The sequence below is a fragment of the Salvelinus fontinalis genome, chromosome 36, assembly GCF_029448725.1.
Source record: "Salvelinus fontinalis isolate EN_2023a chromosome 36, ASM2944872v1, whole genome shotgun sequence".
NCBI classification, from domain to species: domain Eukaryota; kingdom Metazoa; phylum Chordata; class Actinopteri; order Salmoniformes; family Salmonidae; genus Salvelinus; species Salvelinus fontinalis.
The window spans coordinates 3,984,046-3,996,612 of NC_074700.1; positions in this window are offsets into that span (position 1 = coordinate 3,984,046).

Genomic DNA, 12,567 nt, shown 5'->3' on the forward strand with positions numbered 1-12,567 from the left:
AAAGATGCGACATGAAAATATTGTCCCATATACTTCCTTTTATGATTTATAATTAATTGCAATGAGTGAAATCGTTTTTCCTTAAAAAATGTGTAACTATAAGTATCTTAATAATGTTGATTCCGCGCCCCTACGGAAATCTAATTAGCATAATACTAACATCCCCATAAAAATACATCAGTTTAAGCTAGCGATACAGTATCGTTTTTTCGTTGTTGCTTTGGATGCGTCTCAATATACCGCACCCGCCTATGTAACACTTACGCATTTGCGGTGAAAGGTGACAGAGCTAGAGCGGTGTTTGTCAGACCATGAGGCATCCCGGAAATCAGTCTTCTCATAAAATCGCCTGTAGCGTCCCTCTATGGAAAGACGAGACTCTCACGAACGCAATGGTGACCTCTGTTTTGCTCTACGACCTCCAGTAGTCTGAAGGTCCCCGGTACCAGTTGAACAAATTAATGGAAACTGTTCAGTGCCAAAAATAAGAGGCTAAATACGTGTTAAAAAAAAATAACAAATGTGTCCTGATCTTTCTTGTATCTACACTTCAGAACAAAGATTTATTTTTAGACTGCATGTTGTTCCACGTAGTGAATCTGATATTTCAATGCATTTGTATGGGCAGTAAAGCCAAGTACAATTTTTCATAAAAATAAAAAAACGTATATTTTTGGGGTCCTTCAAGAGGTCTTAAAATGTACAATCAAATAGCAAAATGATCTTTGGTAAAATTACAATTTCATATAGCTTAGTAGTACCCCCCTCCCCCCGGCTTAGAAAGGGCTTAGACTCTTATGGGTTAAAAAAACGGCTTTTCTGTGTTGTGGTGTGGGTGTACCCCAACAACAGAATGGTGTGGGCGCATTGTATACCGGTCATTCAAAATATTAATGCGAGTAGACCACTGATTGGTCAGCTGATCTTCCTCAGAAGGATGACATCATCCTCTATGAGGAAATAGAAAGCTTTTTTGAAATGGCCTGTTTGAGATTGAAACTTCTTTCTCCAATTGATGCTTTGCCACAAATTTTAGTGTAGGATGAGTCAACAACATTATTTGGGTATGAGTTAACAGAACTTTTAAAAGTGAGACTTTCACTTGACAGTTACTTTAACAATAATGATTTTGTTTAAGCTTGCGTTCAATTGCCCCTCCTTGTTGCAGACAACAAGCGTACTTTCGCCCTGACAAAAGGGGATTTATGCTGAAATAGTCAACCCGTTAATTAAAGCATGGGAACCGGTTAATAACATTATTTTACGTTCCAGGCATTTTTTTCAGTCACACAAAAAATACAAAGCCCAAACTCTGTCATTCAGAAAATCTTTGCCAATGTGTGACCTCTCCTCTGAAGCATAGGCTACTGTAGCCAAAGGACATTACAAGCATGTTTATTAGAGAAGAATGGATCAACTTTTTGAATGCTAGTTAAGGATACTATAGTTATCACGTTTCACATTGGATTTATTAACTACATAACTGTATTTTGCTAGGCAGAACAGAGGAACGGAGAAAAAAAAAATCATGGTTCTGTTCAGAACGAAAAGATTGGAAAATAATTTGGGTTCCAATCGTTGCTTAATAGGCAATTACTATAGTCATTTTTGTTTCTTCTTGAGATGGAGAAGAAAAAAAAACATATATATGAAGTTGAACATGTGCTCTTTATGACAGCGTGTTAGTGAAATTATTATTTATTTTTTATACCCTTCTCAAAAGGCACCGAATTGGTGGAATGACCCAGCTGGCATATCCTTTTGATAAAATATATGTCAAATGAATTAGACTTTCATGGTTCACGTCTTACTTGAATTGTTTTGAATTGCTTTGAATTAAATTCTACTTCCTTAAATTCAACTTCAACTCAAATTCTGCTTTCTGTGGGGTGTGGCCAATTCTAATTCAATTTAAATTCATTGTTTGAATTAGTTCAGCGAAGTTATGCATTGTTTCCTTACCTCGTAAGCAGTGTATGGACTGCTGTAAGGAGTGACTGCAATCCACACTTGAGTTTTGGTAGAAAAGTCACTGCCAAGAAACAATAATGAGTTAATTTACTCACTATAGAGCTACACATTACACTATTACAATAGTGTGACTGTTTGGGAATAACACTTTTAATATATATGTATATATATATATATATTTATATATACATCCTCTGTATTGTTTGCTTATTGTTTAACCATTGATATGTTCTAGGGGCCATTTTGAGACCTTAAGGATCGTCAGTACAGCTGGAATGTCTACCAATGGCTTGTCCATCTTTTTGTGAGAAATTACACTGGTCACTCAAAACATTTATAAAGTATCTATGAAATATAATTAGCCTTCACTTTAGATTAGGCATCGCAAAAATACTCTAATAATGAGTAGTCCATGGTTTATAAGGACCTACACTATATTTAAGCAACACGGAGTGCCTATTTACAGCCCTTAGCCATGGTATATTGGTCATATGCCACACCTCCTCAGGCCTTCTTTCTTAAATATACTGTAGGTCCTTATAAACCAATTTACTACTCATTAGTAAAGTATTTTTGCGAGGCCTAATCCTGCAAAAAGTTACCGTATTGCTATTATGCACTGATTGCACAGTTTACAATTGGCTCATTCATCCCCCTCCTCTCCCCTGTAACTTTTCCCCAGGTCGTTGCTGCAAATGAGAACGTGTTCTCAGTCAACTTACCTGGTAAAATAACGGTAAAATAAATAAAAAATAAAATTGCCAGTGTAATTAAAATAGTACAAAGTATTTTTTGTCATACCCGTGGTATGCGGGTCTGATATACCACAGCTTTCAGCCAATCAGCATTCAGGGCTCGAACCAGCCACTTTATAATATAATGTATTAAACATCTTATGAATGATCTTATGAATCATTATGCCATTCTTTAGAATAGCTTACTGACATTTACAAATGTGGGAGTAATGATTAACAAATTATTAATAAATGATTCACTAATCCATTACAAATGCTTTATTCCAAGGTGTTATTATAATGTGCTACCCAAATATATGCCAAGAGAGAAGCTTTAACGCTATTTCAAATGCATTCTTTAGCGGCACTCATTGTGACCTGGCTATTCTCCAGTCCTCGCTGGTCGTGGAGAGGGATTTCTCCTTGCAGTATAATAATTATCTCTCTCTCTCTCAGGAGACACGTGGTACTTGGGTTTCTGTCAAAATGCCTCTTAACATCGCAGCACTGTCTCCACGTGTCTCTTTTACTTTGATTCTCGGCCTGCCTTTGTCTTTCTCTGTCTTTCCCTTCTCTCTCTCTCTCTCCCTCTGTATGACTGTGGTGCTGAACGAATGAGTTCCAGGCTGATTAATCAAATCATGAGATGTTTGTTATGCTTCTCGCTGTATGGATTTTCGCATCAAACAATGGCTATTGCATCAGTCACCTGGTCTATAACTGGCTCCCTCTCCGCTGAATGCACCATGTTTGAACAGGCTCACCCCTTATCCAACACGGCTGATCTCGTTGCTCGGTTTTTTAGCGTGGTCTAACTACTTTTTTCTTTCAGGGAACACACAGGAGAAGAAGAGAGAAAGCGAGAGAGAAGCGCAGGTGGGGATTGATAAATTGTAATCCGCTGTGCTAATTCCTATGCGAATAACCACCGTCAGATGTCTCAGTCGAGGGAGAGAGGAGAGGCTTGGTATATAAAAAAAACACCTGAGCAAAAGAGCAGACATAAAAATGGAGGGAAAACATGAACTAGGGTTTTTAGCAAAACGGGCTGTGTTTCCTACATCCAAGAGGCGTCACGGGCGTGACTGCATCTCCGCATTATTTCCGCCCCTACTCCGCGCTATTGTAACTTAGTAAACAGGCAAATTAGGCCCAGACAATATCAAAACTAAAACTCTTAATCTTCTAATGAATGGAAGCCTTACAAGATGTGCGGAGAGAAAATGAATAACAGAATAGCCACTGGGCACAAACTGGTTGAATTAACTTTGTTTCAACGTAATTTGTCAATATATTATGACGTGGAATCTACGTGGAAAATACATATTTTTTCCAATCAAGTCATCAATGTAAACTATTGTTTTGAGGGGGACATTTGAATTTGTACCTTTAAAACAACATCAGATCTTCAACATTATATCCACTATCTATCTGCAGATACCCTTTGGTCTCCCATTTTAACCAAGCCCAGCTATGATATACTGTATATCACTGACTATTACCAATGTGGTATCGTGAGAATGATTGTTGAGAGATCTCCACTTAAAAACTAAATAGATTCACTGTTGCTATCGAAGTCATTCCAAAGCGTAGGTATAACAGAGCATGTGTATAATGTGGTATAATGTGACCATACTTTATCACTCATATCATCACTAAGACTATTTAGGCCTATATAGCATTTGCAAAGTCATCAACGGCTATTGTTTCAATTCAACCCAGAATTCAACAAAAAATGTACAATACAATAGGCTTCAAGCTCTGTTTGATTTCAAATATAATGATATTTAGTGACAGTGAATTGTGTTTGATTGTCAACGCAACCAATATCAACATTAGAAGGAGCTGTATCTTCTGCAAATCAAACTTTATCTTAAATGTTTTTTAAAGTTTTAATTTGATTTAATTTAGTCCTATAGTCCCAGTCAGTATTAGATAGAATGTTGCGGGGGGGAACCCCATTGGCTCACAGCAAAAAAGTTTCCCTCTTTTCAAACACAATTTTCTTGTTTTCTGCTTGTTTTAGTCAATTACAAAACTACATTTAAGAAGAATATAACATGTCCAAAGATTTATTTTCAACATTGCCTACTCCCGAGCATTCTCACTACTTATATAAACATAATATTGTCGGGCTTCCCTCATGCCCCGTTTCATGACGGGGCTAGCAGCCACGTGAGTGAGTGCTGGCTAGCTACCAACTGGAACATTAAGCTAGCCAAGACCAGCAATACAAACAAACGGACCATACAGCTACAAGTAGTAAGTGGAGTTACAAACTGACTATACTTAACAAGTTAAATGTCTTATCTGTGATTAAATGTTTTCCACACACATAGCTATGTACGTGTAGCCTACTTGGACACCTGGTCCCCACATTTCCCACTCTCCCAGGCTCAATTTCCCTACTTTAAATCAAATCCGATGTTATTCGTCACAGCCTTCGAAAACAACCGTTGTTGACTAACAGTGAAATGCTTACTTACGGGCCCATGCCATCAATGTAGATAGAAATAAATAGAGAAATTATAGAAAAGTAAAACACGTAATAATAAAAGTAATAATGAATACACAATGAGTGACGATATGTACACGGGGTACCAGTACTGAGTCAATGTGCAGGTGTATTAGGTAATTGAGGTCGATGCTGTATGTACCTAGGAATAAAGTGACCGAGAGTAAATAGTAGCAGCAGCGTATATGATGAGTCAAAAAAGTTAGTGCAAAAAGGGTCAATGCAGATAGTCCAGGTAGCTTTTTGGTGAACTATTTAGCAGTCTTATGGCTTGGGGGTAGAAGCTGATCAGGGTCCTGTTGGTTCCAGACTTGGTGCATTGGTACCGCAAGTGGAAGCAAAGAGAACAGTCTATGACTTGGATGGCTGGAGTCTTGACCCTTTTTAGGATCTTCCTCTGACAATAGAGGTATTGGAAGGCAGGGGGCTCGGGCCCAGTGATGTACTGGGCCGTACACCCTACCCGTTATAGCGCCTTGCGGTCGGATCAAGATGCACTCAAGATGCTCTCAATGCCAGTCAAGATGCTCTCAATGGTGAAGCTATAGAGCTTTTTGAGTATCCGAGGGCCCATGCCAAATCTTTTTAACCTCCTGAAGCCTCCAAACTACTGAAAGAGCTGCTTCCTGTGCTTGGCCTTCCTAAGTTGAACATAATAAATGGCTCTCTATCCACCGGATATGTACCAAACTCACTAAAAGTGGCAGTAATAAATCCTCTCTTGAAAAAGCCAAACCTTGACCGAGAAAATATTTTAAAATCTATCGGCCTATATCGAATCTCCCGTTCCTCTCAAAAAAAATGAAAAAGCTGTTGCGCAGCAACTCACTGCCTTCTTGAAGACAAACAATGTATACGAAATGCTTCAGTCTGGTTTTAGACCCCATCATAGCACTGAGACTGCACTTGTGAAGGTGGTAAATTACCTTTTAATGGCGTCAGACCGAGGCTCTGCATCTGTCCTCGTGCTCCTAGACCTTAGTGCTGCTTTTGATACCATTGAGCACCACATTCTTTTGGAGAGACTGGAAACCCAAATTGGTCTACACGGACAAGTTCTGGCCTGGTTTAGATCTTAGCTGTCGGAAATATAACAGTTTGTCTCTGTGAATGGTTTGTCCTCTGACAAATCAATTGTAAATGTTGGTGTTCCTCAAAGTTCCGTTTTAGGACCACTATTGTTTTCACTATATATTTTACCTCTTGGGGATATCATTCAAAAACATAATGTTAACTTTCACTGCTGTGCGGATAACACACATCTGTACATTTCAATGAAACATGGTGAAGCCCCAAAATTGCCCTCACTAGAAGCCTGTGTAGCAGACATAAGGAAGTGGATGGCTGCAAACTTTCTACTTTTAAACTCGGACAAAACAGAGATACTTGTTCTAGGTCCCAAGAAACAAAGATATATTCTGTTGAATCTGACAAATAATCTTGATGGTTGTACAGTCGTCTCAAATAAAACTGTGAAGGACCTCGGCGTTACTCTGGACCCTGATCTCTCTTTTGACGAACATATCAAAACTGTTTCAAGGGCAGCTTTTTTCCATCTAAGTAACATTGCAAAAATCTGAAACTTTCTGTCCAAAAATGATGCAGAAAAATGAATCTATGCATTTGTTACTTCTAGGTTAGACTACTGCAATGCTCTACTTTCCAGCTACCCGGATAAAGCACTAAATAAACTTCAGTTAGTGCTAAATACGGCTGCTAGAATCCTGACTAGAACCCCAAAATTTGATCATATTACTCCAGTGCTAGCCTTCCTACACTGGCTTCCTGTTAAGGCAAGAGCTGATTTCAAGGTTTTACTGCTAACCTACAAAGCATTACATGGGCTTGCTCCTACCTATCTTTCCGATTTGGTCCTGCCGTACATACCTACACGTACGCTACGGTCACAAGACGCAGGCTTCCTAATTGTCCCTAGAATTTCTAAGCAAACAGCTGGAGGCAGGGCTTTCTTCTATAGAGCTCCATTTTTATGGAATGGTCTGCCTACACATGTGAGAGACGCAGAATCGGTCTCAACCTTTAAGTCTGTACTGAAGACTCATCTCTTCAGTAGGTCATATGATTGAGTGTAGTCTGGCCCAGGAGTGTGAAGGTGAATGGAAAGGCTCTGGAGCAACGAACCGCCCTAGCTGTTTCTGTCTGGCCGGTTCCCCTCCACTGGGATTCTCTGCCTCTAACCCTATTACAGGGACTGAGTCACTGGCTTACTGGTGCTCTTTCATGCCGTCTTTAGGAGGGGTGTGTCACTTCAGTGGGTTTAGTCACTAACGTGATCTTCCTGTCTGGGTTGGTGCCCCCCCTTGGGTTGTGCCGTGGCGGAGATCTTTGTGGGCTATACTCGGCCTTGTCTCAAGATGGTACGTTTGTGGTTGAAGATATCCCTCTAGTGGTGTGGGGGCTGTGCTTTGGCAAAGTGGGTGGGGTTATATCCTGCCTGTTTGGCCCTGTCCGGGGTTATCATCGGATTGGGCCACAGTGTCTACTGACCCCTCCTGTCTCAGCTTCCAGTATTTATGCTGCAGTAGTTTATGTGTCGGGGGGCTAGGGTCAGTCTGTTATATCTGGAGTACTTCTCCTGTCTTATCCGGTGTCCTGTGTGAATTTAAGTATGCTCTCTCTAATTCTCTCTTTCTTTCTTTCTTTCTCTCTCTCGGAGGACCTGAGCCCTAGGACCATGCCTCAGGACTACCTGGCATGATGACTCCTTGCTGTTCCCAGTCCACCTGGCCGTGCTGCTGCTCCAGTTTCAACTGTTCTGCCTGCGGCTATGGAACCCTGACCTGTTCACCAGACATGCTACCTGTCCCAGACCTGCTGTTTTCAACTCTCTAGAGACAGCAGGAGCGGTAGAGATACTCTTCATGATCGGCTATGAAAAGCCAACTGACATTTACTCCTGAGGTGCTGACTTGTTGCACCCTCGACAACTACTGTGATTATTATTATTTGACCATGCTGGTCATTTATGAACATTTAAACATCTTAGCCATGTTCTGTTATAATCTCCACCCGGCACAGCCAGAAGAGGACTGGCCACCCCTCATAGCCTGGTTCTTCTCTAGGTTTCTTCCTCGGTTTTGGCCTTTCTAGGGAGTTTTTCCTAGCCACTGTGCTTCTACACCTGCATTGCTTGCTGTTTGAGGTTTTAGGCTGGGTTTCTGTACAGCACTTTGAGATATCAGCTGATGTAAGAAGGGCTATATAAATACATTTGATTTGATTTGATTTTAAGGGCAAGAGGCGTTGTTGTGCCCTCTTCACGACTGCGCGGGTGTGTGTGGACCATGATAGCTCCTTGGTGATGTGGACACCAAGGAACTTGAAGCTCTCGCCCCGTTCCACTACAGTCCCGTCAATGTGAATGCAGGTGTGATCGGCCCTCCATTTCCTGTAGTCAATGATCCACTCATTTGTCTTGCTGACGTTGACAGAGAGGTTGTTGACCTGGCACCACACTTCCAGGTCTCTGACCTCTTCCCTGTGGGCTGTTTCATCGTCGTTTTCTGATAAGGCCTACCACTGTTGTGTCATCTGCAAATGTAATAATGGTGTTGGAGTCCTGTGTGGCCATGTAGATGTGGGTGAACAGGGAGTACAGGAGGGGACTAAGCACGCAACCCTGAGGGGCCCCCGAGTTGAGGGTGAGCGTGGCGGCTGTGTTGTTGTGTACCCTCACCACCAGGGGGGCGGCCGGTCAGGAAGTCCAGGATTCAGTTTCAGAGAGAGGTTTTCAGTCCCAGGGTTCTTAGCTTAGTGATGAGCTTGGAGGGCACTATGGTGTTGAACACTGAGCTGTAGTCAATGAACAGCGTTCTGACATAGGTGTTCCTCTTGTCCAGGTGGGAAAGGGCAATGTGGAGACCAATACAGATTGTGTCGTCTGTGGATTTGCTGGGGCAGTATGTGAATTGGAGTGGGTCCAGGGTGTCTGGGATGATGGTGTTCATGTGAGCCATGACCAGCCTTTCAAAGCAGATGCGAGTGCTACGGTGCAATCGTCATTTAGGTGGTCTGGTTGAAACATGCAGGTATTACAGACTGGGACGGGAGAAGTTGAAAATGTCAGTGAAGACACTTACCAACTTGTCAGCGCATGCTCTGAGTACACGTCCTTGTAATCCGTCTAGCACTGCAGCTGTAATATGAACCTGTTTAAAGATCTTACTCACATCGGCTACGGAGAGCGTGATCACACAGTCATTCAGAACGTGGTAGCATTGCATACCGTATGTTGGGATACCGTATGCATACCGTATGTTTTGACCTGGTTACATAGCAGCTTTTCAGCATGTTTTGTTATTTCTGTAAAACAAGAAATGTACAATGACGTTGAATCTTTTACAATGGGGGTCAAGGTGATAGAATGGGGCTTTCCTTCTTATGACCTGAATATTGACTCAGAGTAATCTTAAACTAAATGTTTTGGTTGAGATGGAGATGTGAATCCAACATATCAATGTTTGGTAAAACTTTACTTGGATAGTCCATCTGTAGGGTCTCTGCAGACCATCTACAGACTATCAGTGACATTTCAACTTACTATCTACTAACCCTAACCTTAACCCTTATCCTAATCCTTAATGTAACCCCTAACTCTAACTCTAGCCCTAACCTTCACCCTTAACCTAACACTTATTTGAAACGTAACCCCAACCATAACCTTAGCAAGCAGATACAGATACTTTGTTGATAGTATGACCATCTGTAGAGACTATCTGGACTATCCAAATAAAGTGTGACACAATTGTTAATTTATAGACAAACTAGAATCAAAGCCAGACAAAGTCAGTGGCACAGATGGAACCCTCCAATCAGAAGATAAATCTCCTTCAAATGTTGATATTTAGTTGCGTTTACAACCAAACACAATTTATAATTTTTCCCATCATGAAGTCAGTGCACATTCCAAGTACTCAGTTTGATTTTGTTGGTCTTTACTTGTATAGAATCAAAGTTAACCTTGTCTGTTTCATCTATTATTTACGAATCAGATAAAAAATGTAGCTGACATTACATATGAAGACGGTGGATATTTCATGAAGTCATAGTATAAATACATAGTTATTATATACATTACATCTATACAGCATGTGAGCATGTGGGCTTAGCAGACATTTAACACAGAACACACAAAAAACATAAAGCAAAGTATTTATTTGTGTATGCCTTTTTATGGCTTTCAAACTCCAACTCCTTTCCTAATACACCAAAAGATTGTGGATGATGTTGTCGTGTCTTTGGCTATACCGGATTAAGTGATATGACATGCTATTCTATAAGATCCTTTCTCTGTAATTAATATTACCTGATTTAGCTAATCATGTAAATGTAATTAACTAGAAAGTCGGGGCACCACAAAATAATGTTTATAGAGCAGTTATCTTCCGAATAAACTCTTAAAGACCTAGTAATATTTTACATCAATAGCAGTCAATATTAATTGTCACCTTATTTCAGTCTCATCTGAAAGTTGTAAATTCTTGGTTATCTTCACGAGCCCCGGCTAACAAGTTGAATCAGCAATACAAAATTGGGTTTAATTATTTATTTACTAAATAACTAATTAATCACACAGAATTACATATACACAGAATGAATCATACCTGGATTAAAATTACGTCATAAAGGAAAATGTCCCTAGCGGACGGAACAGATATGACAGCTGGTTACCCAAAGGAAGGGGGGCTGGGTTTGAGTGAAAGAGCGGGAAAACTGAAGAACAAAGGGAGAGGCGATGTCTTTATTGGGCCGTAGGCAACTACTCTATCGTAAATACAGAATCTTATGCATTCTAAATTACCGCCCATTTGGAAAAGGAAAATGCAATAAATATTTATGCTGGTCGTGTTGGCCAACAGAGATCTTCCTGTCCTCGGAAGAATGTCTCTGGTGGTAAATTGGGTACGTTGTAGTAACGTTGTTGTGTGGTAGACGGGATACTCTGTCTGTTCTTTCCTAGCCCACGTTTTCAGCTGCTGTTGCTAACTCAACGGCTAGGAGATATCACTTCTGTAGCGAGTAAGAGGTCAAAGTTCCTACCATTCACAACCAAAGCTCACGCTGAGGTTGGCTTCGTTCTGTAGTTATTATCTGAACCCTTCTGACATCGGATCGTCATCCTAATGTACCCGGAACAGAAGGTTACATTTTCGTCAAGGGCTTATAGTGGAGGGAGAAGGGTGTGTTTTCATAGTTTTATAACCCATGTTTCTTCACAGGGGCGGGCCACTGATTGAGCAGAGCCCTTACCTTATGAAAACCCAAATCTCTCATTTGGAAGCTAAAATTACATGTCATCTTTTCACCAATAATTTTATATTTAAACATTTGAATTGCACAACAATTCCATGTGAATCTGATAACTATAATGTGTAGACTTTCCACTGTACCATTTATGTCATTGTTACACCCCTGAAAAAGGGTAGAAAGAATCACGAGAGCGTGATACGGAATGTTTACTCATGGAACGTTTAGTGCAATCATTTTACAAAAGTAACACATTTTACAGAATAACAGATCTACAGGAAATAGAGTTTTGTAGGGTACAAGGCTTATTCAAATCATAACAGTATACACTGTACATCACTGAAACAAATACTATTTTCAATATAACTGTCAAGCAAAGCTTTAACTCAGTAAACCAAAACACAATTTATCAACAGGCAATAAAGTGTTTGAAAAACCATTACACAAATATCACCGCAAAATATCTTATTAACAATGCACAGGTTCATTCACAATCGACATAAAATGGCAGCTACGTAGCAGTACCTAGCAGTGCGTAGCTAGCTGCAACCGAGCACGGCTCATATTACTCTGCAAACTTAACTAACTTCCTCAATATGTTACTAAAACAAACCTTAAACACTCTTGACATGTTAGCAAGTTATTACATTTAAATTACTCTTTTTAATCATCAATAACGTACCTGAAAAAGGGTAGAAAGAATCACGAGAGCGTGATACGGAATGTTTACTCATGGAACGTTTAGTGCAATGAGAGAAAGACCGCGAATTCTCCGTGAACTTGAGTGGAGACCAGAGCAATCGATCTCAGGCTCATAGATTAAGAGCATTTAGTAGATCACAGATTAACACTTTTATCCACGACAACATAAAGTAATCAACATAACGTTTACACATTCCTCTCACAATTCGTACCCTTTGTATGCTTGACGGATTTTAACAGAATTATATAAATGTTATCAATCTATCAACTAATACTGAATGCATGATCTTCTTAACCTTAGATGTTTTAAGATCCTCACATACTATGAATTTACTAATACTTTTTAATGTATAACAGGCTATTAGTATTTCCTTTAAC